This window comes from Mustelus asterias, unplaced genomic scaffold (genome assembly GCF_964213995.1).
Source record: "Mustelus asterias unplaced genomic scaffold, sMusAst1.hap1.1 HAP1_SCAFFOLD_1100, whole genome shotgun sequence".
Taxonomy (NCBI): Eukaryota; Metazoa; Chordata; class Chondrichthyes; order Carcharhiniformes; family Triakidae; genus Mustelus; species Mustelus asterias.
This window is the reverse complement of record NW_027591045.1, coordinates 98330-126000: the sequence shown is the minus strand read 5'-3', so window position 1 is coordinate 126000 and position 27671 is coordinate 98330. Positions and strand designations below refer to the sequence as shown.

The window sequence follows — 27671 nt, the reverse complement described above, 5'->3', positions numbered from 1 at the left end:
ACCTCTAAGGTATTCTCCAAGTACTGGGAAAATAGTCGAATCCATGAGCAAGATATCATCCAGGTAAGTCTGGACTCCTGTCATTCCACTCAGGATTTGGTCCATGGCCCTCTAATCGAGATAAGGGCGCATGTAATCAAGATGGGGGCACTCCAAACCGAAATTGGGGGCACTTGTAATTCACCTGGGCACTCCTCATTGACAGGAGCAGTGCGAGCTGATATGCGGGCACTCAGAATTGAAACTGTCACTGCTCTAAATCTAAATGGGAGCACACCTAATCAGGATAGAAGTCTCTCTTATTCGAGATACGGCGTGCTCCCAATCGAGACAGGGGGGCACTGCGAACGGCGACGGTGGCCGGGGCGGGGGGGATGACTGCCAACGGCGATGGGGGGGAGGTCACTGCTAACGGCGATGGAGGGGGGCACTGCTAATTGAATTAGTCGCTGCTCCAAATCTAAATAGGGGGCACCCCGAACTGATATAGAAGGCTCCATTATTCGAGATATGGGACACTCCTAATCGAGGGAGGGACAGACCTAATCGAGGTAGGTAGCGTTCCTAATTGACCGGGGACACTCAGAAATGACGGGGGGGCACTCCTCACTGAAATAGTCACTGGTCCAAATCTAAACAGGGGGGCATTCCTAATCGAGATAGAAGGCTCTTATTGCAGATAGGGACACTCCAAATCAAGATGGGACACTCCTAATCATTAGAGGGTCACTCGCAATCGAGATAGGGGGCACTCCAAATTGAGATAGTTGGGACTTCAAATCAAGCTAGAGGGAACTACTAATTGACACGGACACTCCTGTGAACCTGGCACTGAACCCAGCCAGGCCTGTGACACTGAATCCTAAAGGACAGAGTGAATCCAGCCAGCCCTGTGGGACTGTATCTCAAGCGACAGACAGAACCCAGCAATGCCTGTGACACTGAATCTCTAAGGATAGAGTGATCCCAGCCAGGCTTGTGACACTGAATCTCAAAGGACACAGTGAACACAGCCAGGCCTGTGAGACTGAATCTGAAAGGACAGAGTGAATCCAGCGAAGCCACTGTTCGACCACCCCTAAGCCTCCTATGCTCCAGGAGAAAATGTCCCAGTCTTTGCAGCCTCTGCTTATAACTCAAACCATCAAGACCCTGCAGTATCCCAGTTGTTCTTTTCTGCACACTTCCTAGTTTAATAATATCCTTGGTATAATAGGGTGACCAGAACAGTACACAGTATTCCAAGTGTGGCCTTACCAATGTCTTGTACAACTTCAACATGATGTCCCAAATCCCATTCAGTATTCTGACCAATGAAACCAAGCATGTGGAATGCCTTCTTCACCACTCTATCCACTGTGACTCCACTTTCAAGGAGCTATGAATCTGTACCCCTAGATCTCTGTTCTATAACTCTCACCAATGCCCTACCACTAACTAAGTAGTGCGCTGGTTCAATCTACCAAAGTGCATTGCCTTGCGTTTATCTAAATTAAACTCCATCCACCATTCATCAGCCCACTCGATCAATTGATCAAGATCCCGTTGCAATCCTGGATAACTTTCTTCACTGTCCACTATGCCACAAATCCTGGTGTCATCTGCAAAATTACTAACCATGCCTCCTAAATTCTCATCTAAATTATTAATATAAATTACAAATAGCAGGGGACCCAGCACCGATCCCTGAGGCACCCCGCTGGTCACAGGCCTCCAGTTTGAAAATAGAACAACCCTCTACAACCACCTTCTGTCTTCTGTCATCAACCAATTTTGTATCCATTTGGCCACCTCATCCTGGATCCCATGAGATTTAACCAAATCCAGTCTAGTTTTGCTTTTAAATGTTTACATTTTCAAACACTGAAACCTCTTGCCCTTGTTGGGAATATCAGTGCGGTTTGAGAAAAGCAAACACTGATCCCACACTCAACACCCCCCAACACAGGACTGAGCAGAGAGTGTGAAATGTGACTGGTGTGAGTGTGGATTATCTTTTAAAAGTGGGTAAGAAACACTCCTCCATTTTCAAATCTTTACCTTGTTTATGTAACGTCTCGGACTCCCCTGTCACTCACTTTCCATCTGAATTAATCTCTATTCCTCACTGTCCAACTGTTACTCTCTGCATTGCTCCCTCTCCCTATCTCTCTGTTACTCTGCATCGCTCCATCTCTCTCTCTCTTCCTCTCTATCCCTCTCATCCACCATGTTGTTTATCGTTAAGGAGTCTAATCACGGAGAATTCAAACACTCTTTCTGTTTCTGTCTTGGCAGAATTAGCAACATGAGTGCAAATTTCAAGATTGGATTCACACAATACAGACAGAACAGTATTTACATAATGGCTTCTGCAAATGCTGGTGAGCTCAGTACATGTGGTAGCTTAATGTTACAATAAGATAGAATCTGTATTCAGACAACTGTTACTCTCTGCATTGCTCTCTCTCATTCTCCCTACCTCTCTGTTACTCTGTATCTCTTCCTCTCTCTCTCTATCCCTCTGGATATTTCAAGACTGGATTCACACAATACAGACAGAACGCTGGTGAGCTCAGTACACGTGGTACCTGAATGTTACAATAAGATAGAATCTGTATTCAGACAACTGTCACCCCACAGGGCCCAAACTTCACCGTGTTAATTTGATTTGATTTGATTGATTTGTATTGGGATGCAGTGAAAAGTATTGTTTCTTGTGCGCTATACAGACAAAACATTCCGTACATAGAGTACACAGGGAGAAGGAGAGGAAAGGGTGCAGAATATAGTGTTGCAGTTACTGATAGTGTGTAGTGAAAGATCAGCTTAATATATGGTAGGTCCATTCAAAAGTTGACATTCTCCCCAAGCACTAAAGCTTCCCACAAAGCAAGGCTCACAAATTCAACACCAGTTTCCTTTGTCCCCTCTCCCATCATGCTGTGTTCGGAGTCTCTGATCGATGCTAAGGGCCTAGTATTTGAGGCTCTGAGCTGAACCCACAATCTGTCTGATTCTGAGAGAAGATTACTGCCCACTCATATATATACCCTTGAAATATATCTGTTGTGTACAGAGTCACTTCTTTTTTCCCTGTGTCTGCTACCCTTAAAGAACTACTGAATAATCTTTCAACATCTGTATTATCACAGAACAGGGCCAACATGGGGGAATCTAGTATCAGGGAGGGCACAGTTTAAAATTCATACAGCGCCCATTAAAGATGGAGATGAGGAGGAATAATTTGTTCTCTCAGGGGGTGGTTAGTATTTAGAATTCAAAGTTAAAATTCATTTATTGGTCACAAGTCAGTCTTACATTAACACTGCAATGAAGTTACTGTGAAATTCCTCTAGTTGGCGCCTGTTCGGATCAATGCACCGAACCAGAATATGGGAGGAAACCGGAGCACCCGGAGGAAACCCATGCAGACACGAGGAGAACATGCAAACTCCACACAGACAGTGACCCAAGCTGGGAATCAAATCCAGGTCCTTGGCGCTGTGAAGCAGCAGTGCTAACCACTTTCCCCAGAGAGTGAGTTGAGCATTATGGGGAGACAGGCAGCAAAGTAGAGTTCAGGCCACAGTCAGATCAGCCATGATCTTATCAATGGGAGGAGCAGCCTCAAGGGGCAGAATGGCCCACTTCTGCTCCTATTTGTTATGTTCTGCGTGGTACCTTCAAAGGCCATTGTACTCAGCATTGCAGGAACTCTGCCGAACACACTCTATCTCAATCACTTCCTCTCCCTCTCTGTGACTCTCACTCCATTCCTTTCCTCCCCTCTCTCTGTTTCTCTCTCTCTATCTCTATCCCTGTTTCTCTCTTGCCCACTCCAGCTGGATGGAGAGTGGGAAAGAGAGGCTGATATGAAGGGAGTTTTCATCTGTATCTAACTGTATTTTCTGAACTGTCCTGTCCTTGTTTGATGAAACAATGAAATGGGAGATTGTATTTGTTTGTGTGCGTGTCTGTGTGTGTGTGTGTGTGTCTGCGTGCGTATATTGGTGTATGTATCAGTATGTGTGTGTGTATCAGGGTGTGAGGTGGTCTGCATAGGCGTATTTGGTTGTGTGTATACGTGTGTGTGTATTCTGCATGTATGTGTGCGTGTGTGTATATGTGCATGGGAGGGGTGTGTGCCTGTGTGCGAGTGTGTGTGTCTGTGTTTGTGAGAGAAATTGAGTGTGTGAGTGTGTAAGTGTTTGCCTGCATGGGGGTTATGTGTGAAACATAGAAACGAGAAGCAGGAGGAGGCCATTCGGCCCTTCGAGCCTGCTCCACCATTCATTTTGGTCATAAGAACTAGAAGCAGGAGTAGTCCAGCTGGCCCCTTGAGCCTGCTCTGCCATTCAATAAGATCAAGGCTGATCTTTTCGTGGACTCAGCTCCACTTACCCGACCGCTCACCATAACCCTTAATTCCTTTACTGTTCAAAAATGTATCTATCCTTGCCTTAAAACATTCAACGAGGTAGCCTCAACTGCTTCACTGGGCAGGGAATTCCACAGATTCACAACCCTTTGTGTGAAGAAGTTCCTCCTCAACTCAGTCCTAAATCTGCTCCCCCTTATTTTGAGGCTATGCCCCCGAGTTTTAGTTTTGCTGCCAGTGGAAATAATTTCCCTGCTTCTATCTTATCTATTCCCTTCATAATCTTATATGTTTCTATAAGATCTCCCCTCATTCTTCTGAATTCCAATGAGTATAGCCCCAGTCTACTCAGTCTCTGCTCATAAGCCAACCCTCTCAACTCCGGAAACAACTTTTGAATCTCCTCTGCACCCCCTCCAGTGCCAGTATATCCTTTCTCAAGTAAGGAGACCAAAACTGTGCACAGTACTCCAGGTGTGGCCTCACCAGCACCTTATACAACTGCAACATAGCCTCGCTGTTTTTAAACTCCATCCCTCTAGCAATGAAGGACAAAATTCCATTTACCTTCTTAAGTACCTGCTGCACCTGCAAACCAACTCCTTGAGATTCCTGCACAAAAACACCCAGGTCCCTCTGCACAGCAGCATGCTGCAATTTTTTACTATTTAAATAATAGTCCATTTTGCTGTTATTCCAACCAAAATGAATGCTCTCATATTTACCAACATTGTACTCCATCTGCCAGACTCTCATCCACTCACAAACTATCTATATCCCTTTGCAGACTTTCAGCGTCCTCTGCACACTTTGCTCTGCCACCCATCTTAGTATCATCTGCGAATTTTGGCACACTACACTTGGTCCCCAGCTCCAAATCATCAATGTGAATCGTAAACAATTGCAGTCCCAACACTGATCTCTGAGGCATACCACTAGTCAGTGATCGGCAACCAGAAAAACACCCATTTACCCCACTCTTTGCTTTCTGTTAGTTAACCAATCCTCTATCCATGCAATACATTACACATAACACCGTGCACCTTTATCTTATGTAGCAGTCTTTGGTGCGGCACCTTGCCAAATGGTTTTTGGAAATCCAGATACACCACATCCACAGGTTCCCCATTGTCCACTGCACAAGTAATGTTCTCAAAGAATTCCACCAAATTAGTCAAACATGACCTTCCCTTCATGAACCCATGCTGCATCTTACCAATGGGACAATTTATATCCAGATGTCTCGCTATTTCTTCCTTGATGATAGCTTCAAGCATTTTCTCTACTCCAGAAGTTAAGCTAACTGGCCTATAGTTACCTGCCTTTTGTCTACCTCCTTTTTTAAACAGTGGCTTCACATTTGCTGTTTTCCAATCTGCGAGAACCATGCCAGAGTCCAGCGAATTTTGGTAAATTATCACCAGTGCATTTCCCCCACCATCTCTTTTAGTTCCCTGGGATGCATTTCATCAGGGCCAGGAGACTTGTCTACCTTTAGCCTCATTAACTTGCCCAACACTACCTCTTTCATGATAATGATAGTTTTGAGGTCCTCACCTGCCATAGCCTTCCACTCATCAATTCTTGGCATGTTATTTGTGTCTTCCACTGTGAAGACTGACGCAAAATACCTGTTCAATGCCTCAGCCATTTTCTCATATCCAGTTCTTACATCGCCCTTCTCATCCTCTAAAGGACCAATGTTTACTTTAGTCATTCTTTTTCATTTTATATATTTGTAGAAACTTTTGCTGTCTGTTTTTTTTTATTCTGAGCGAGTTTACTCTCATAATCCATCTTATTTTCCTTTATAGCTTTTTTTGTGGCTTTCTGCTGACCTTTAAAGATTTCCCAATCCTCCAGGTTCCCACTAATCTTTGCCACTTTGTATGCATTTTCTTTCAATTTGATACCCTCCTTTATTTCCTCAGCTATCCATGGCTGATTATCTCTTTTTCTACAGTCCTTCCTTATCACTGGTATATACTTTTGCTGAGCACTGTGAAAGATCGCTTTGAAAGTCCTCCACTTTCCTCAATTGTTCCACCATAAAGTTTTTGCTCCCAGTTTCCCTGAGCCAACTCCTCCCTCATCCCTTTGTAGTCTCTTTGGTTAAGCAGAAGACATTGGTATTGGATTTTACCTTCTCACGCTCCATCTGTATTTTAAATTCAACCATACTGTGATCGCTTCTTCCAAGAGGATCCCTAACTGTAAGATCACTAATTATTCCCGTCACATTACACAGGTCCAGATCTAGGATAGCTTGCTCCCTTGTAGGTTCCATTACATACTGTTCAAGGAAGGTATCGCAGATACACTCTATGAACTCTTCCTCATGGCTAATCATCAAATTCAATATCCTGATCTCCCCTTCCCCTCCCTAATCCCGCGATCCCTTTAGCCCCAAAAGTTATATCTAATTTCTTCTTGAAATCACACGTGAACATGTGCAAGTTCCGGGCCATCTCTGTGTGTGCGTACATGCGTTTGTACGTGTGCATGATTGAAGTCAATGGTGAGATATGGTTAAAATTCCATATGTTTATTGTTATTCCCATACATTGTTAAATTCAAGAATCTCACACAAACCTTTGAAATCTTCAGACTATTTGGGTGGACAGGATAACCATGAGAGCACAAAGTGCCTCCAGCTGCTTGTGTGAGACTCACTGAGATGAACTAAGTTCCTGGAACAAGATGAAAAGACACCAGACAGTGAGTTTGATGCAACAGGTTAACAGAATTTATTCAGTCAATGATTGAACGAAGATGCTGAATAGGCAATTGATTGACAGCTCCTCACGTGACCTGCTGAGCTGACTTCAGCGGGCTCGAGCCTGCGCAGTGTCTGAGCCACATTCCCTTAGCAACAGGCTGCGCCTGCGCAGTGATTGAACCGCATTCCCTTAGCAACGGGCCGGGCCTGCGCAGTGATTGAGCCGCATTCCCTTAGCAACGGGCCGGGCCTGCGCAGTGACTGAGCCGCGTTCCCTTAGCAACAGGCCGGGCCTGCGCAGTGACTGAGCCAGGTTCCCTTAGCAACGGGCCGGGCCTGGGTGAGGAGGCTGTTTCCTTATTGTGAGTGTCCCCGCTCAGGGGAAAGATCAGCAACATTGGTGACCCAGTAACATGGAGAGAGTCTGTGTGAATCTGCACAATGTTAATGACCCTTCAATAAAAATAACACAAAGCTCACCGACATCAGACAAGGGATAAACTGTCTGAAAGGTGGGCTGTCCCATATTGAAGCGGCCGAATGGCCTCCCCCAGCTCCAGAAGCTGCACAAGCTCTGAGCTCCGGCAGCAGCAAGAGGAGGAGCCAGACATTCAGTCCCTGCAGCCTGAGCTGCCCATTGATGAGGGAGACAAACTCCATCCAGCCGCCTGGGCTTCAGATCCACACCTTCTGGCAGCAGAAATATCCCCATCTCAGAGTGAAAATTGTTCACAGAATCCCCACAGTGCAGAAGGAGCACATTCAGCCCAGCAAGTCTGCACCGACCACAATCCCACCCAGGCCCCACCCCAATAACACCCACATATTTACCCTGCTAACCCCTGACTCTAGGGTCAGGTTAGCGTGGCCAATCCACCTAACCCGCACATCTTTGGACTGTTGAAGGAAACCAGAGCACCCGGAGGAAACCCACGCAGACACTGGGAAAATATTCAACAGCTAATATCTGCAGCTATATGTGGGAGAGAGTTCCACACTTCCCCCACCCTTTGTGTGAGCAAGTGTTTCCTAAATTTATCCCCTGAATATCCTGGCTCTGATCATAAGATATTTGTCCCCTTGTCCTGAGGTCTCACATCAGTGAGCAAAATTTCTATCAACTGATAATTCCATTCAAAACCCTAAAATCCTCAGAGCAGACCGTTGGAGGGGAAACAGGAGGGGGAGGTTATTTGCGGCCTCACTCTTTCAGATAGTTCTTTCCAGATCAGAACTTGCTATTTAAAACATAACTCATCTCCCTTCTGGCTCCTTTACCAATTACAGAACACCATAAATCTGTCCTAGAACATAGAAAATAGAACAGTACAGCACAGAACAGGCCCTTCGGCCCACGATGTTGCGCCGAGCTTTATCTGAAACCAAGATCAAGCTGTCCCACTCCCTATCATCCTGGTGTGCTCCATGTGCCTATCCAATAACCGCTTAAATGTTCCTAAAGTGTCTGACTCCACTATCACTGCAGGCAGTCCATTCCACACCCCAACCACTCTCTGCGTAAAGAACCTACCTCTGATATCCTTCCTGTATCTCCGACCACGAACCCTATAGTTATGCCCCTTGTAATAGCTCCATCCACCCGAGGAAATAGTCTTTGAACATTCACTCTATCTATCCCCTTCATCATTTTATAAACTTCTATTAAGTCTCCCCTCAGCCTCCTCCGCTTCAGAGAGAACAGCCCTAGCTCCCTCAACCTTTCCTCATAAGACCTACCCTCCAAACCAGGCAGCATCCTGGTAAATCTCCTCTGCACTCTTTCCAGCGCTTCCACATCCTTCTTATAGTGAGCTAACCAGAACTGCACACAATATTCCAAATGTGGTCTCACCAAGGTCCTGTACAGTTGCAGCATAACCCCACGGTTCTTAAACTCCAACCCCCTGTTAATAAAAGCTAACACACTATAGGCCTTCTTCACAGCTCTATCCACTTGAGTGGCAACCTTTAGAGATCTGTGGATATGAACTCCAAGATCTCTCTGTTCCTCCACAGTCTTCAGAACCCTACCTTTGACCCTGTAATCCACATTAAAATTAGTCCTACCAAAATGAATCACCTCACATTTATCAGGGTTAAACTCCATTTGCCATTTTTCAGCCCAGCATTGCAACCTATCTATGTCTCTTTGCAGCCTACAACAGCCCTCCACCTCATCCACTACTCCACCAATCTTGGTGTCATCAGCAAATTTACTGATCCACCCTTCAGCCCCCTCCTCTAAGTCATTAATAAAAATCACAAAGAGCAGAGGACCAAGCACTGATCCCTGCGGCACTCTGCTAGCAACCTGCCTCCAATCCGAAAATTTTCCATCCACCACCACCCTCTGTCTTTGATCAGACAGCCAGTTACCTATCCAATCGGCCAACTTTCCCTCTATCCCACACCTCCTCACTTTCATCATAAGCCGACCATGGGGGACCTTATCAAACGCCTTACTAAAATCCATGTATATGACATCAACTGCCCTACCTTCATCAACACACTTAGTTACCTCCTCAAAAAATTCTATCAAATTTGTGAGGCACGACTTGCCCTTCATGAATCCGTGCTGACTATCCCGGATTAATCCGCATCTTTCTAAATGGTCGTAAATTCCATCTCTAAGGACCTTTTCCATCAATTTACCAACCACCGAAGTAAGACTAACCGGTCTATAATTACCAGGGTCATTTCTATTCCCTTTCTTAAACAGAGAAACAACATTCGCCATTCTCCAGTCCTCTGGCACCATCCCCGTGGACAGCAAGGACCCAAAGATCAAAGCCAAAGGCTCTACAATCTCATCCCTTGCCTCCCAAAGAATCCTAGGATACATTTCATCAGGCCCAGGGGACTTACCGACCTTCAGTTTATTCAAAACTGCCAGGACATCCTCCCTCCGAACATCTATTTCCTCCAGCCTATTAGCCTGTAACACCTTCTCTTCCTCAAAAACATGGCCCCTCTCCTTGGTGAACACTGATGAAAAGTATTCATTCATCACCTCGCCTATCTCTACTGACTCCATACACAAGTTCCCCCTACTGTCCTTGACCGGCCCTAACCTCACCCTGGTCATTCTTTTATTCCTCACATAAGAGTAAAAAGCCTTGGGGTTTTCCTTGATCCGACCCGCCAAGGACTTCTCGTGTCCCCTCCTCGCTCTCCGAAGCCCCTTTTTCAGCTCATTCCTTGCTAACTTGTAACCCTCAATCGAGCCATCTGAACCTTGTTTCCTCATCCCTACATAAGCTTCCCTCTTCCTTTTCACAAGACATTCCACCTCTTTTGTGAACCATGGTTCCCTCACTCGGCCATTTCCTCCCTGCCTGACAGGAACATACTTATCAAGGACATCCAGTATTTGTTCCTTGAAAAAGTTCCACTTTTCATTAGTTCCTTTCTCTGACAGTTTCTGTTCCCAACTTATGCCCCCTAATTCTTGCCTAATCGCATCATAATTACCCCTCCCCCAATTGTAAACCTTGCCCTGCCGTACGGCCCTATCCCTCTCCATTGCAATAACAAAAGACACCGAATTGTGGTCACTATCTCCAAATTGCTCTCCCACAACCAAATCTAACACTTGGCCCGGTTCATTTCCCAGTACCAAATCCAATGTGGCCTCACCTCTAGTCGGCCCATCCACATATTGTGTCAGGAAGCCCTCCCGCACACACTGCACAAAAACTGCCCCATCCAAACTATTTGACCTACAAAGGTTCCAATCAATATTTGGAAAGTTAAAGTCCCCCATGACAACTACCCTGTGACCCCCACACATATCCATAATCTGCTTAGCAATTTCTTCCTCCACATCTCTATTACTATTTGGGGGCCTATAGTAAACTCCTAGCAACGTGACCGCTCCTTTCCTATTTCTAACTTCAGCCCATATTACCTCAGTGTGCAGATCCCCCACGAAGTGCCTTTCCGCAGCCGTTAAACTATCCCTGATTAACAATGCCACTCCTCCACCTCTTTTACCAGCTTCCCTACACTTAGTGAAACATCTATACCCCGGAACGTCCAACAACCATTCCTGTCCTTGTTCTACCCACGTCTCCGAAATGGCCACAACATCGTAGTCCCAAGTACCAATCCACGCCCCAAGTTCATCTACCTTGTTCCAGATGCTCCTTGCATTGAAAAAGACACACTTCAACCCACCTTCCTGTCTACCGGTACCCACCCTTGACCCTGATACCTTCCCTAATACCTCACCACCCGCACTGACTTCCGGACTACAACTCCTTTTCCCACTCCCCTGACAAATTAGTTTAAACCCCCTGAAGAGCCGTAACAAATTTCCCTCCTAGGATATTGGTGCCCCTCTGGTTCAGGTGTACCCCGTCCTGTTTGTACAGGTCCCACCTTCCCCAGAATGTGTTCCAATTATTCACGTATCTGAAACCCTCCCTCCTACACCATCCCTGCAACCACATGTTTAACTGCACTCTCTCCCTGTTCCTCAACTCGCTATCATGTGGCACCGGCAACGTACCAGAGATGACCACATGTTTTGTCTTGGCTCTCAGCTTCCAGCCCAGCTCCAGAAATTCCTGCTTTAAATCCCCGTCCCTTCTCTTACCTATGTCATTGGTTCCAATGTGTACCACGACTTGTGACTGTTTCCCCTCCCCCTTCAGAATCCGGAAAACACGGTCTGAGACGTCACGGACCTTGGCATCCGGTAGGCAACATACCATCCGTGAGTCTCTTTTGCTGCCACAGAAACTCCTATCTATCCCTCTAACTAACGGGTCCCCAATAACTATTGCCCTCCCGCTCTGCCCCTTACCCTCCCGAGCCACAGAGACGGACACAGTGCTGGAGATCCTCTCACTGCGGCTCACCACTGGTATGTCATCCCCCTCAACCGTATCCAAAGCGGAATACTTGTCCTTATCTGCTTCTGACCCTTTTGTCAGTGGAAACACTTCTCATTATCAAAGCCTCCTCATTTTGAACTCCCCTGTTCAGACGCTCTTTATTCTTTGCTCTCGGAGAATAGTGTCAGTTTCTCCATGGTCTAAAAAACCGAAGTTTTTCTTCTCTGTCAATGGAATCAGGACGTCACTGACATTTGTTGCTGATCCCTAATTGTCGATAAGAAGGTGGCGATGAGCCACCTTCATGAACCTTTGCAGTCATTTGGTAAAGATCCTGATTCTTGGACCTGAGCCGGAAATGCTGCTTTACATTCTTTCCAGAGACCTCAAATTGGACGCAGTGCTGTAGCTGAGGCTGAACTGGTGAATGATAAACATAACCTTCTCTCGCCTTTTGTAGTTTATGGGGGTGATTCCCCCCGTCCACTAGCAGCGCAGTGAGCTGAGAGACGCAAGCGAAGACCGTGTAGCGGGCTTCCCGCTGGGTGCCACGGCCTCCGTGTGTCACTGGCCAGATTTTTGGCGCAGTCAGCTTTGTGCCAGAAATCGGTGTGGAGCTGTATAAATTATACTGATGACCATTTGCATAGCGGGCCTGGGACTGAAGTCTTTGGGGCCGGAAGCATCTCCCCCCAGTCCCCCTCCAGGCCAGTGGGGGGTAGAGAGGTCATGGCTGGCCCAGACATGTCTGCGAGACCAGTGATCAGGGCGTGTGGGGGAGGGGTGGGGGGTCGCACGGTCAGTAATGTGTGTGGGGTCGCGGGGCTGGACAGCAATCGGGAGGCTGGCAGTGTGGATTACTGCGCCAGCCCCAGTCTCTGCTCTGACAAAGCAGCGTCTGCACAGTGACCCGCTCAGTGCTCTGCCACCGGCCTCTCCGGCTGGAATAGGCTCCGCCCTGGGTTTTGAAGGAGATTCACGCGAGTGCATTGTGCGCAGAGTGTGGGAGATTTGAAAATCCCACCAAAATAAACCCCAGCGGGAATTCCTCCAGTTTTTACGCGAATTCGGCACTTGGAATTTTTCCCAGCTTTTTAAACAGTGTTGTCTTTTAAAATCTCTGCCCATTTTCCCAAGTCTCTGTTTTTGGGCTCCCTTTCAAATTGCAGCACAAATTATCATGAAGGATTTCAGTTGGAAGTGAAGCTGGGAGCTGCAATTGAAAAAATGGAGAGCAGCGGGTGGATAGATTCTTCATTTGTATTTTGGGAAAGGGGAAGCTGGTGATTGCGGATTCAGACAAGGTGATGGTTGTTAAGACTGTCCACGCTCCATTGTAAGATCTTTCTCTTTTCTGTTCCAGCCATTCTTAATTGGCTAAATGTGTGAACTTGACTGCCGCTTTGACCCTGACTACTTCTCCATGGACATTAATATCTTCTTTTCCTGTCTGCCAGGCAGTGAACTGAAAGTGTTAATTTGTATATTACTGCCTTGGTCCCCAGTTGGCAAATGTCTGGCTTTTAATTTAAACACATCAGAAATAGTGTCAGTTGTAGACTGCATGGCCCCTTGCCCCTGCTCTGCATTGAATATAATCGTGGCTGCTCTTCTGCCCCAACTCCACTTTCCCAGCTGCTCCTCATGTCCCTTCACTCGATAAGAGATCAGAAATCTCAGTCCTGAATATTTTCAGTGCTGGATCATCCACCTTCTCTGGGGCAGAGAATTCCAAAGATTCACAACCCTCTGAGTGAAAACATTTCTCCTCACCCCAATTCTAAACAATCCACGGCTTATCCTGAGATTTTGCACTGCTGTTTCCGATTTCCGAACGAGTGGAAAATAATTACTTAGTGTCTACATTGCCCAGCCCTTTCAGATACTTGTATGTTTCAGTGCAATCACCGCTTATTCCTCTCAACTCAGAGTATAAGCCAAAATTATTTGGTTTGTCATCCAGGAGAACTATCTCATCCAGCATTTCATATCCCTTTGAGGCCTCATTTCTCTTTAGCTCTGTGTCTTCTTCCAGACCTAGAATTTTCAACCTCCTGTTCACATAGGTCCATGGTTTTTCCCCTCTGAGATCTCAGCATTCCTCCACGTTTGGCCTCCTGTGTATCTCCACTCCCTTTGATCTGCAGCTCTGAAATTCCTTCCCTGAACTCTTTGCTTTTATCTCTTTTACCTGGAGATGGTAATCACTTTTTCATCCAACTTCCCTCATAACTTCCCACAGAGAAAATACTCAGAACTGAAGTGGATGGCCTCACACTGCTTATTCATAGATTTCCAGTTTTTTTTAATGTTGTAGCTTTACCAACTCACTGAGTCTCTGTGTTCCTGATTTCTAGGAATTAAATAGGGTCAAATTCTGATTCAATTACAGCTAGTAGGTCAGGAAACTTAAAGTATGAGCTAAAATACAAGTTCAGATGAAGGGTCATCCTGACTCAAAACTTTGGCTCGATTCTCTTTTCATTTGGAGGCCCACACTGTCTGTAATTTACACACAGTAAAACAACAACCTGAGTTGTTGTCTTGTCCTGCAGGAGAACCAGTGGGACTCGCCCAACAGAGATGGAGAGTTGGAAGCAATATTAGAGTGCACACTGCTCTCACCTGTCTTACTGTTATCAATCTGACATTAAATTTGATATTTAACCTCGTGGATCCGATCCAGAATCCTCAGCATATTGGATCAGGTTATAAATCAGTAATTTCCAAATCTGTGTATTTAAAATCACTCGATAGCAAATCTTTTGTTCAGCGATTTTGGTTGAACCCAGAATAAAACTATCAGTAAGTTTAGGGGCCTGATTCTATAACTGGCACAGGATGGAACATCGAACCATAGAACCATAGAAAATTACAGCTCAGAAACAAGCCTTTTGGCCCTTCTTGTCTGTGCCGAACCATTTTATGCCTAGTCCCACTGACCTGCACTTGGACCATATCCCTCCACACCTCTCTCATCCATGAAACCGTCCAAGTTTTTCTTAAATATTAAAAATGACCCCGCATTAACCACTTTATCCGGCAGCTCATTCCACACTCCCACCACTCTGCGTGAAGAAGCCCCCCCTAATATTCCCTTTAAACTTTTCTCCTTTCACCCTTAACCCATGCCCTCTGGTTTTTTTCTCCCCTAGCCTCAGCCGAAAAAGCCTGCTTGCATTCACTCTATCTATATTCATCAAAATCTTATACACCTCTATCAAATCTCCCCTCAATCTTCTACGCTCCAGGGAATAAAGTCCCAACCTATTCAATCTCTCTCTGTAACTCAGCTTCTCAAGTCCCGGCAACATCCTTGTGAACCTTCTCTGCACTCTTTCAATCTTATTTACATCCTTCCTGTAACTAGGTGACCAAAACTGTACACAATACTCCAAATTTGGCCTCACCAATGCCTTATATAACCTTACCATAACACTCCAACTTTTATACTCGATACTCCGGCCAATGTACCAAAGGCACTCTTTACGACCCTATTCACCTGTGACATCACTTTTAGGGAATTCTGTACCTGTATTCCCAGATCCCTCTGTTCAACTGCACTCTTCAGAGCCCTACCATTTACCCTGTACGTTCTTCTTTGGTTTGTCCTTCCAAAGTGCAAGATCTCACACTTGTCTGCGTTAAATTCCATTTGCCATTTTTCAGCCTATTTTTCTAGTTGGTCCAAATCCCTCTGCAAGCTTTGAAAACCTTCCTCACTGTCCACTACACCTCCAATCTTTGTATCATCAGCAAACTTGCTGATCCAATTTACCACATTATCATCCAGATCATTGATATAGATGACAAACAACAATGGACCCAACACCGATCCCTGCGGCACACCACTAGTCACAGGCCTCCACTCAGAGAAGCAATCCTCCACAACCACTCTCTGGCTTCTTCCATTGAGCCAGTGTCTAATCCAATTTACTACCTCCCCATGTATACCTAGCGACTGAACCTTCCTAACTAACCTCCCATGAGGGACCTTGTCAAAGGCCTTGCTGAAATCCAGGTAGACAACATCCACTGCCCTCCCTTCATCCACTTTCCTGGTAACCTCCTCGAAAAACTCTAATAGATTGGTCAAACATGACCTACCACGCACAAAGCCATGTTGACTCTCCCTAATAGGTCCCTGTCTATCCAAATATTTGTAGATCCTATCCCTTATCACACCTTCCAATAACTTGCCCACCACCGACGTCAAACTTACTGGCCTATAATTTCCCGGATTTCTTTTGGAACCTTTTTTAAACAACGGAACAACATGAGCCACCCTCCAATCATCCGGCAGCTCCCCCATTTTAAATATGTTTGCCAGGGCCCCTGCAAGTTCAACACTAGCTTCCCTCAAGGTCCGTGGGAATACCCTGTCCGGTCCTGGGGATTTATCCACTCTGATTTGCCTCAAGACAGCGAGCACCTCCTCCCCTTTAATCTGTAAAGGTTCCATGGCCTCCCTACCAGTTTGCCCTATTTCCGTAGACTCCATGCCCGTTTCCTCAGTAAATACGGATGCAAAAAAATCATTTAGTATCTCCCCCATCTCTTTTGGTTCCAGTCCACCACTCTGGTCTTCAAGAGGACCAATTTTATCCCTCACTATCCTTTTGCTCCTAACATACCTATAGAAGCTCTTTGGATTTTCCTTCACTCTGTCTGCCAAAGCAACCTCATGTCTTCTTTTAGCAAACATTGAAAAAGTGTTTTTGCTAAACTATGGTTTCTAAAGGTTGCCCTTTGAAACTGATTATCCAATCATTCTCGGAATAAAAATGTTGCACCATCTGAAATAAACAATCCGAGTTCAACTGATTAAAAGGGAGGTGCAAATCCTCCAGAAGTTTCACACTTCATTATTCAACCAACATTTAAATACAGTAACAGGATGAAATTATTCTGCCCCTTGAGCCTATTCCTCTATTTAATTAAATGTTGCCTAATCTGCATCTTAACTCCATTTACCCTGAGTAGATGTCATCCTCGATAAGGACAGTTGACGATGACCTGCCATTGATTCACTTCACTTGTCATCCTGAGTTAATGAAATTCTGAGCATCTTCTTGAATAACTCCATTGGGTCAGAATCCACCGTGTTTGGTGTCTCAGTTGCTGGTTTACAATAATAAATGTAACTGGAGTGTTAGTGCTCACTGCCCAGCAGCTGCAGCCATTGTTGCTCAGAGATCATTCAGTTTGGAAGTTAAATGGTTAATCTCCATGTAGAGAAACAGCCCTTCTCTCAGCTCATTGACCAGGAACTGGCTCCTGGGTTCTGGGGTGAAACCACAAATATCAGGAAATCAATGTTTGCTCAAAATTCCGAAGTCCCAGTTGGAATTTGTTTCTTATCATTTGACTGATTTACTGAACATCTCTGGAACAAGAAGAGTCAAAGTAAAATTTCAAATGAAACTTGTTGACAGTTGAATTAGCCGCAGGTTGTCAAACTGGTTGAATTTGATGCCTGGAATGGGGCCGCTCCCTTCTCTGCAGTAAGTGGGGAATGTTTAAATTGAATTCCATGCTGAGGATGGGCAGCAGCTTTCACACAGAGGGTAAAGCTGTGAGCCTCACTGAAAAGGGATACAATCACGTTTCCAATTTGTTTCATTTCAGCAAGTTGCAAGAAATTTCTATCTCATTGATGCAGAGGATCAGGGATAGAACTGACACACTACACGGAAATGAAGAGACAGGGATTTTTTGCAGACAGAAGATAAGATTAATGTAACTTCTTACATTTAATGCCTTGACCAGTATTCTGTACATGCAGCTTGTCCTGGATTCCAACATATCTCTGTTTCTTTGGTCTCTCTTTTCCGAATCCATCCATTTATTGTGTATTTCATCGGCTTATTCGCCTTTTCTAAATGCGTTACCTCACACTACTCTGGATTAATTTTATTTGACACTTTTCTGCCCAGCTGTTCAGTCCACAGACATCTTCCTTCATTCTAAAGCTTTCTGTCTCACTGTTAACGACTCAACCAATTTTCATATAACTTGCAAACTTCTTAATCATGACTCTTATATTTAAGTCACTGTAGCAGGATCATTTGCAACCTCAGGAAGGTTTTTCTTCTGCAATTCACTCCAGCCCCAATTAAGTCTCCCATGTGGGGTTTATGAGGCCTGGCCAATGGTGATGGAACCAGTAAATGTTTGATCGCAATATTGGAAGGGCTGGAACCCCGAGGTACAATGGCTGCTTATGGGTGGAGCACTCTTCAGGAAGAGGACCTGTGTTTAGTTTACAGGAAGTCAGGAAACTTCTCCACACCTTTCGCTCGGATTATTGCTCGTTGAATTTGGAAATGGGAGGCTCTGACGAAGAACTACAGAGGAATGTTCAGAACTGTGAAGAGTGGAGAAATAAGCAGAGGACCTTCCTTGTGCCAATCACTGCTATATTTAAGACTGAATTATTGATATTTACCACAAACAGCAAGGCGACGAGTACGGAGTCCTCACTGGATTGTCATTCAATTACAAAAAATATCCATCCACCATTACAATTTGATTCTAGCCATTGAGCCAGTTTTGGATCCAAATGACCACTTTCTTTCCCTTGGATCCAATGGCTTTTACTTTTCTGACCAGTCGTCAGAAAAACCTCACTAAAACCCACGTAGACTGCATCAAACAAGTGTCTCTCTCGTCTGAAAGAAATCCAGTGAGGATAGTCAGACTTCACCTTTCTTTTACGAATTGATGCCTTTCCAAAGGATCATTTATAATAACTGTCGGAAGGTCTTTGAATAATTTGTCCACCAAGATCAAACTGACTGACCTGTAATTACCCCTTGCTGCTTTTTAAATAACTGTACAACATTAGCAGTTCTCCAATCTGACAACATCACGCTGTAGCCAAAGAGCACTGGAAAGTGATGGTTAAAGCTTCTTTTTATTCCCTTCCTCATCTTGGCAGCCTGGGATACATTTCATCCAAGTCTTTCAAAGATGGTAAATATCTCAACACTTCATCCCTCACTAAGTTTAACACATTCAATATTTCACAACCCTCATCTTTAACTGAGAGGTCTGCTTCGCTCCCCTGTTTTGTGAAAACAGACACACAGATCATTAAGAACCATGTGCATTTTGTCTCTCTCCATCCACAAGTTTCCATTTTGTTTTTTAATCCTTGGTATTCTTGTCTGAATTATCTGTTTGCATTTTTTGTCTTTATAAAATATATTTTGTCTTACCTTTTTTACTGCCCCCTTATTGTTTCCTGCCCTCTCTTTGCGTTTCCAAGTTCCTTTTTAATTCCAGCTCTGTAATTGCAGACTGACACATTCCCAGGTTCAGGATAACGTACTGGGGCCACAGTAAAATCTGGGGCAGCTCCCACAAAGTGAGACCCCTCAGCGAGAGAATGAAAACTCAAAATAAACCCTCAGGCTACATGTTTGACATATGTTCACGCTAAATGTTAACTGTGATTGTGAATGGAGTGAATAACATACAGAATTGGGAGAAACTTATTTGTTTTGCACTTTGTGTGCTGTCAGCTTTGAGTAGTCTTGTAATATACTTTTGTAACCTTCACGTGTAGAGTATATTGTTGGACAAATGCATTTTGATGGTTCTTTGCCCCCTAACCTCAATTCATGTCAGTTAATTTTGGGACAGTTGAAATCCACTTTGATCGCTGCCATTTTGTTTCTGCACTTGGAAAGGCCAGGCCTATTCGGGAAAGTCAGCATGTGCCTGTGTGGGGCAGGTTATGTCTTACTAACTTGATTGTTTTTTTTGAGGGGTGATGAAGGTGATCGATGAGGGTAGAGTAGTGGATGTAGTCTACATGGACTTTAGTAAGGCTTTCGACAAGGCCCCTCATGTTAGGCTCATCCAAAAGATTTACAAGCATGGGATCCACGGTGACTTGGCCACTTGGATTCTGAATTGACTTGCCCAAAGAAGTCAGAGAGTTGTGGTAGAAGGGTGTTTTTCAGGCTGGAGGTCCGTGACTAGTTATGTTCCACAGGGATCCGCACTGGGACCTATTGCTTTGGGATATATATAAATGACTTGGATGATAACATGGATGGGTCAGTAAATTTGCAGACAACTCTAGATATGTGGAGTTGTGGACAGTATAGAAAGTTGTCAAAGGATACAGCGGGATATAAATCAGTTGCAGATATTTGCAGAGAGGTAGCAGATGGAGTTTAATCCGGGCAAGTGTGAAGTGTTGCACTTTGGAAGGTCAAATGTTAAGGGTAAGTATACAGTCAATGGCAGGACCCTGGATAGCATTGATGGACAGAGGGATCTTGGGGTTCAAGTCCATAGCTCCCTGAAAGTGGCTACACAAGTAGATATGGTGGGAAAGAAAGTGTACGGCATGCTTGCCTTTATTGGTCGGGGCATTGAGTTTAAGAGTTAGGATGTCATGTTGCAGCTTTATAAAACTTTGGTTCGGCTGCACTTCGGGTATTGTATTCAATCCTGGTTGCCACGTTGCAGGAGGGGTGTGGAGGCTTTGGGGAGGGTGCAGAAGAGGTTTACCAGAATGCTGCCTAGATTCGGGGATATGAGCTATCAGGAGAGGATGGACAAACTGGGGTTCTTTTCTCTGCAGTAGCAGAGGCTGAGGGGAGACCTGAAAGGAATCTCTAAAATGATCATTTACAAGAAGATTTTCTACCGAGAGTTACTACTAAGAGGCATGCACTTAACGTGAGAGGGGGAATGTTCAACAGAGATGTGAGAGGCATATTTTTTACTCAGAGTGGGAGGTGTCTGGAACGTGTTGGCAGGGGTGTCAGTGTAGGTGTCTGGACCGCGGTGCCAGGAGTGGCGGTGGTAGGTGTCTGGAATGCGTTGCCAGGGGTGGTGGTGGTAGGTGTCTGGAACGCATTGCCAGGGGTGGTGGTGGTAGGTGTCTGGGTCACGTTGCCAGGGGTGGTGGTGGTAGGTGTCTGGGTCACGTTGCCAGGGGTGGTGGTGGTAGGTGTCTGGATCACGTTGCCAGGGGTGGTGGTGGTAGGTGTCTGGATCACGTTGCCGGGAGTGGTGGTGGTTGGTGTCTGTAACGCGTTGCCAGGGGTAATACGATAGGGGAATTTAATAGGCTTTTAGAGAAGCACATGAATATGCAAAGAAGAGAGTTATACGGACCAGGGGCAGGCAGAAGGGATTAGTTTAATTTGGCGTCATGTTCAGCACAAAATCGTGGGCTGAAGGGCCGTTTCCTGTGCTGTGTTCTATGGATAGAAACATAGAAGATAGGAGCAGGAGGAGGCCATTTAGCCCTTTGAGCTGCTCCGCCATTCACTACGATCATGGCTGATCGTCCAACTCAATCGCCTCATCCTGCTTTCTCCCCATAACCTTTGATCCCATTTGCCCCAAATGCAATATCCAGCCGCCTCTTGAATACATTCTTCTCAGCAATTTCACTACATATTTGCTCTTTGACTTCCTTTTGACTGTCTGGGGTCGATGTTATACTCCCAGAACTGTCAGTGTCCCTTTCTTCTTCTTCAGTTCAATCCATATGACCTCATTTGATGATACCTTTACGAATGAAAATATTATACATTGATGTTAATATTAGTAGAAGAGTGGTAACTACTTTCACCTCCTACAGTGTTCATTGGTCAACTGCTAACACAATGAGAAATTTGGTAACTATATTCAAATTAGAGCTTCAACCAGGGCACTCATCTCATGGAGAGTGTCACTGTCCAGAGAAATCATATCCACTTATAATGTATAAGTGCAGAGATATATAATTCATACATTACCAGAGCTTAATATCAAAACTCCATCAAATCAAACACATCAAACATAAATGTTAACATAGTACAACCCTGCCAGACTGTTAGAAACCAAGTGAAGGATTATTTAATTCACCATTGATCACCAAACTCCACATTTCCCTTGATAATATTCTCTGCCATGGCAATTAATCTGGTTTCATCCTGCACTGGGAGTAAATCTTTGACCAATGGGATTACCCAGTGTGGAATCTCAGTGAACAGGATCCCACCTGGAACCAGGTTGTGGAGACCAGTGGGACTCTCTGGATTTCACTGGGCAGCTGTCTGTGTCATACCGGCTGTGGAGAGTTAATGATAACTCTTGGGAAATGCCTGATCCCAGAGCTAACAGATGTTGTATGATGGAGAGGTGGATTTATTCACTGGTTCGGCTAAAGGCAACACTTCAGTCAAATTGATCTTAATCGTTCTTATCTCCAGATGAATGTGGATCCAGATTCACAACAATATTTGACTATTGTGACATACCAAGGGCTATTCAGATATACACGACTTCCATTTGGCATCACGTCTGCACCTGTGTGGTTCCAATGTCATGATGTGGAGATGCCGGCGTTGGACTGGGGTAAACACAGTAAGAAGTTTAACAACACCAGGTTAAAGTCCAACAGGTTTATTTGGTAGCAAAAGCCACACAAGCTTTCGAGGCTCTGAGCCCCTTCTTCAGGTGAGTGGGAATTCTGTTCACAAACAGAACTTATAAGACACAGACTCAATTTACATGAATAATGGTTGGAATGCGAATACTTACAACTAATCCAGTCTTTAAGAAACAAAACAATGGGAGTGGAGAGAGCATCAAGACAGGCTAAAAAGATGTGTATTGTCTCCAGACAAGACAGCCAGTGAAACTCTGCAGGTCCACGCAACTGTGGGAGTTACAAATAGTGTGACATAAATTCTGATTCTAGGATCGCATGATAAAGACTCAGGAGGAAAAAAGCAGAAATATTTATGTGAAATAGTGTGACATAAACCCAATATCCCGGTTGAGGCCGTCCTTGTGTGTGCGGAACCTGGCTATCAGTTTCTGCTCCGCGACTCTGCGCTGTCGTGTGTCGCGAAGGCCGCCTTGGAGAACGCTTACCCGAATATCAGAGGCCGAATGCCCGTGACCGCTGAAGTGCTCCCCAACAGGAAGAGAACAGTCTTGCCTGGTGATTGTCGAGCGGTGTTCATTCATCCGTTGTCGCAGCGTCTGCATAGTTTCCCCAATGTACCATGCCTCGGGACATCCTTTCTTGCAGCGTATCAGGTAGACAACGTTGGCCGAGTTGCAAGAGTATGTACCGTGTACCTGGTGGATGGTGTTCTCACGTGAGATGATGGCATCTGTGTCGATGATCCGGCACGTCTTGCAGAGGTTGCTGTGGCAGGGTTGTGTGGTGTCTTGGTCACTGTTCTCCTGAAGGCTGGGTAGTTTGCTGCGGACAATGGTCTGTTTGAGGTTGTGCGGTTGTTTGAAGGCAAGAAGTGGGGGTGTGGGGATGGCCTTGGCGAGATGTTCGTCTTCATCAATGACATGTTGAAGGCTCCGGAGGAGATGCCGTAGCTTCTCCGCTCCGGGGAAGTACTGGACAACGAAGGGTACTCTGTCCACTGTGTCCCGTGTTTGTCTTCTGAGGAGGTCGGTGCGGTTTTTCGCTGTGGCGCGTTGGAACTGTTGATCAATGAGTCTAGCGCCATATCCTGTTCTTATGAGGGCATCTTTCAGCGTCTGGAGGTGTCTGTTGCGATCCTCCTCATCCGAGCAGATCCTGTGTATACGGAGGGCTTGTCCGTAGGGGATGGCTTCTTTAACGTGTTTAGGGTGGAAGCTGGAGAAGTGGAGCATCGTGAGGTTATCCGTGGGCTTGCGGTACAGTGAGGTGCTGAGGTGACCGTCCTTAATGGAGATGCGCGTGTCCAAGAATGCAACCGATTCCGGAGAGTAGTCTATGGTGAGCCTGATGGTGGGATGGAACTTGTTGATGTCATCATAGAGTTGTTTCAGTGATTGTTCACCATGAGTCCAAAGGAAGAAAATGTCATCGATGTATCTAGTGTATAGCACCGGTTGAAGGTCCCGTGCGGTGAAGAAGTCTTGTTCGAACCTGTGCATGAAGATGTTGGCATATTGAGGTGCAAATTTGGTCCCCATGGCTGTTCCGTGTGTCTGGATGAAGAACTGGTTGTTGAAGGTGAAGATATTGTGGTCCAGGATGAAGCGGATGAGATGTAAAATTGCATCTGGAAACTGGCAGTTGTTGGCGCTGAGCACTGAGGCCGTTGCAGCAATGCCATCGTCATGGGGGATGCTGGTGTAGAGTGCTGAGACATCCATTGTGACGAGGAGCGCTCCTGGTTCAACTGCTCCATGTGTGCCGAGTTTCTGTAGGAAGTCCGTCGTGTCGCGACAAAAGCTGGGGGTTCTTTGTACAATGGGTTTCAGGATGCCCTCGACATAGCCGGAGAGGTTCTCGCACAGGGTCCCATTGCCCGATACGATGGGACGGCCGGGTGTGTTTGCCTTGTGTATCTTCGGGAGGCAGTAGAGATCTCCAACGCGGGGAGTACGTGGGATGAGAGCACGGAGGGTGTTCTGAAGGTCCGGATCAAAGGTCTTGATCAGAGTGTTGAGTTGACGGGTGTGTTCTTTGGTCGGATCTGCAGGTAACTGTCTGTAGTGTTCCTCGTTGTTGAGTTGTCGGTACACTTCTTTGCAGTAATCCGTTCTGTTCAGTATGACGATGGCCCCTCCTTTGTCTGCTGGTTTGATGACAAACTGTGGGAGTTAGCACGTTCTCCCCGTGATTGCGTGGGTTTTCTCCGGGTACTCCGGTTTCCTCCCACATGTCCAAAAAGGTGCATACCAACCGATTGATAACACGAAATTGTCATTTATTCCGACCCCTTTAATTTGGTTTAATTTGGCACATTTGCAATAGTCTAAATTCCACCCCCAGTTATGGTGGAGCATCGTGCACATCCTTCAGGAGAACAGTGACCAAGACACCACACAACCCTGCCACAGCAACCTCTGCAAGACGTGCCGGATCATCGACACAGATGCCATCATCTCACGTGAGAACACCATCCACCAGGTACACGGTACATACTCTTGCAACTCGGCCAACGTTGTCTACCTGATACGCTGCAAGAAAGGATGTCCCGAGGCATGGTACATTGGGGAAACTATGCAGACGCTGCGACAACGGATGAATGAACACCGCTCGACAATCACCAGGCAAGACTGTTCTCTTCCTGTTGGGGAGCACTTCAGCGGTCACGGGCATTCGGCCTCTGATATTCGGGTAAGCGTTCTCCAAGGCGGCCTTCGCGACACACGACAGCGCAGAGTCGCGGAGCAGAAACTGATAGTCAGGTTCCGCACACACAAGGACGGCCTCAACCGGGATATTGGGTTTATGTCACACTATTTCACATAAATATTTCTGCTTTTTTCCTCCTGAGTCTTTATCATGCGATCCTAGAATCAGAATTTATGTCACACTATTTGTAACTCCCACAGTTGCGTGGACCTGCAGAGTTTCACTGGCTGTCTTGTCTGGAGACAATACACATCTTTTTAGCCTGTCTTGATGCTCTCTCCACTCCCATTGTTTTGTTTCTTAAAGACTGGATTAGTTGTAAGTATTCGCATTCCAACCATTATTCATGTAAATTGAGTCTGTGTCTTATAAGTTCTGTTTGTGAACAGAATTCCCACTCACCTGAAGAAGGGGCTCAGAGCCTCGAAAGCTTGTGTGGCTTTTGCTACCAAATAAACCTGTTGGACTTTAACCTGGTGTTGTTAAACTTCTTACTGGTTCCAATGTGCCATGGATCAAATTCTAAGCGGATTAGAAAGAGTCCAGTGTTTCATAGGTGATATCTAAGTTACTGGACAGAATGAGGAAGAACATCTCCACAACCTGGATGTCACACTCCAGAGACTAGAAGATCATGGATTAAGAGTACGGAAAGATAAATACGGAAGATTTCCAATCTTCTATAGATGCAAAGAGACTGCACAAATTGCCTTCAAAAGTCAAAGCCATTTCTGAGGCACCTGCACCTCAACATCAATCATCTTAGTTCTCCTTTGGGCTCATTAAAGTATTATTCATGAAAGGTTTGTCACTAATCTAGCGACTATTCTTAAACATTTACACAACTTTTTGTGTCATAACAGGAAATGGAAATGGGTGGATGTGTGTGAGAAAGCCTTCGTACGAGCTAAAGAGGTACTAGTAAAGTCAGAAGTCCTGACACACTTTAATCCAAATTTATCTTTGCAATGGCACGTAACGCATCATCTTATGGGATGGAGGCAGCAGTTTCTCACATAATGCCCGATGGGAAAGAGAAGCCGATAGCTTTTGCACCAAGACCTTGAACAGAGCAGGAATGAACTCTGCACACAAACAAAAGGAAGCTCCAGGAATCATTTTCAGAATCAGGCCAACACCGATGTGGAAGGAAATTTACTGAATTAATGGATAATCGGTCACGAACAATGATTTTGGGGTCTCATACTGAGATTCCATTTCTCACAGTCAGCCAGACATACCATAAAATATCGTAAGTCAAGTTTCCATAGGAAAGCTGAGTTATTAAATAAGTTATTTTTGGTGGTTAGGGCTCGATATCCAAATCAAGGAGAGAGCAGCGATGTGTTTGTCTTGTGCAAAAGTTCAGAGCCTGTCGCCACGAGCTCCATTTCACTGAGGGGAATGCTCGCAAGGACCATGGTCAGCTCTGCCGAGGGCCGTTTGGCTCTATTCACTCTCCACAGATGCTGTCAGACCTGCTGAGATTTTCCAGTGTTTTCTGTTTATGTTTATTTATTAGTGTCACAAGTAGGCTTACATTAACACTGCAATGAAGTTACTGTGAAAATCCCCAAGTCGACGCACTCCGGCGCCTGTTCGGGTTACACTGAGGGAGAATTTAGCGTGGCCAATGCACCGAAGCAGCACGTCTTTCGGACTGTGGGAGGAAACCGGAGCAACGGAGGAAACCCAGGTAAACACGAGTTGAAAGTGCAAAGTCCACACACAGTGATCCAAGCTGGAAATCGAACCCGGGTCTCTAGCACTGAGAGTCACCAGTGCTAACCACTGGGCCACCCATCCCACCCTTTGGTTCAGATTCCAGCATCCACAGTATTTTGCTTTTATTTCAACAAAAGCACTTTGCATTCTTATAGCTCCTTTAATGCTATAAAATATTCCAAAGTCCTTCACTGGAGCAAAATCAGGCAATTTGATTGTCTTACTGTCCTTACTGGGCAGGAGAGTAAAAGCTTGATAAAAGAGGCAGATTTGTAAAAGATTTCTAAGGGATAGATGGGAGTAAATTCTGGAGCTCTGGACCCAGGCAGATGAAGACACGGCTGACAATGGAGGGATGAAAGAAATGAGGGACGCAGAATTGAAAGAACGCTGAAACTTTGGATGGTTCCAGCGTTGGAGAATGTTAAAGATATCGGAAGGGGTGAGATCATTCAGAAAATTGAAGATGAGAATGAGAACTTTAAAATCAAGGCATTTCTGGACTGAATCCCAATGTCGGTCAGTGAGCACAGGATGCAGGGTCGACAGGCAGCCTGGAGTGAATAAGATCCAGTTTCATAATATGAGTGAGCATGGGGAAATAAATTTCTCTCTGTGCAACCACACTTTCATTCAGCAGTTAAACAGTTAATGTGTTCACCTTTTCAGTTATCAGATCCTGCAATGAAACATTATGAGCGGCACCGTAGCACAGTGGTTAGCACTGCTACTTCACAGCTCCAGGGACCTGGGTTCGATTCCTGGATTGGGTCACTGTCTGTGTGGAGTTTGCACATTCTTCTCGTGTCTGCGTAGGTTTTTTCCGGGTGCTCCAGTTTCCTCCCACACTCCAAATATGTGCCGGTTAGGTTGATTGGCCATGCTAAAATTGCCCCTTATTATCCTGAGATCCTT

At 45.5% G+C, this 27671-nt stretch overlaps 1 protein-coding gene across 3 annotated transcripts in view; it reads left to right on the top strand.

Moving 5' to 3' along the window:
- Positions 1-41: 41 nt before the first annotated feature.
- The window catches only part of LOC144487888 (NACHT, LRR and PYD domains-containing protein 3-like), a 78351-nt gene continuing 50721 nt past the window's right edge, over positions 42-27671 (top strand). The window contains exons 1-2 of one of the 3 annotated variants that reach the window (XM_078205938.1): positions 42-63; positions 6968-7078. The gene's annotated coding sequence lies outside the window, so the exon portion shown is untranslated. Of the gene's footprint in view, positions 64-2317; positions 2364-6967; positions 7079-26313; positions 26728-27671 lie in introns of those variants that run through there. The other 2 variants (XM_078205937.1, XM_078205939.1) reach the window with 2 other exon arrangements.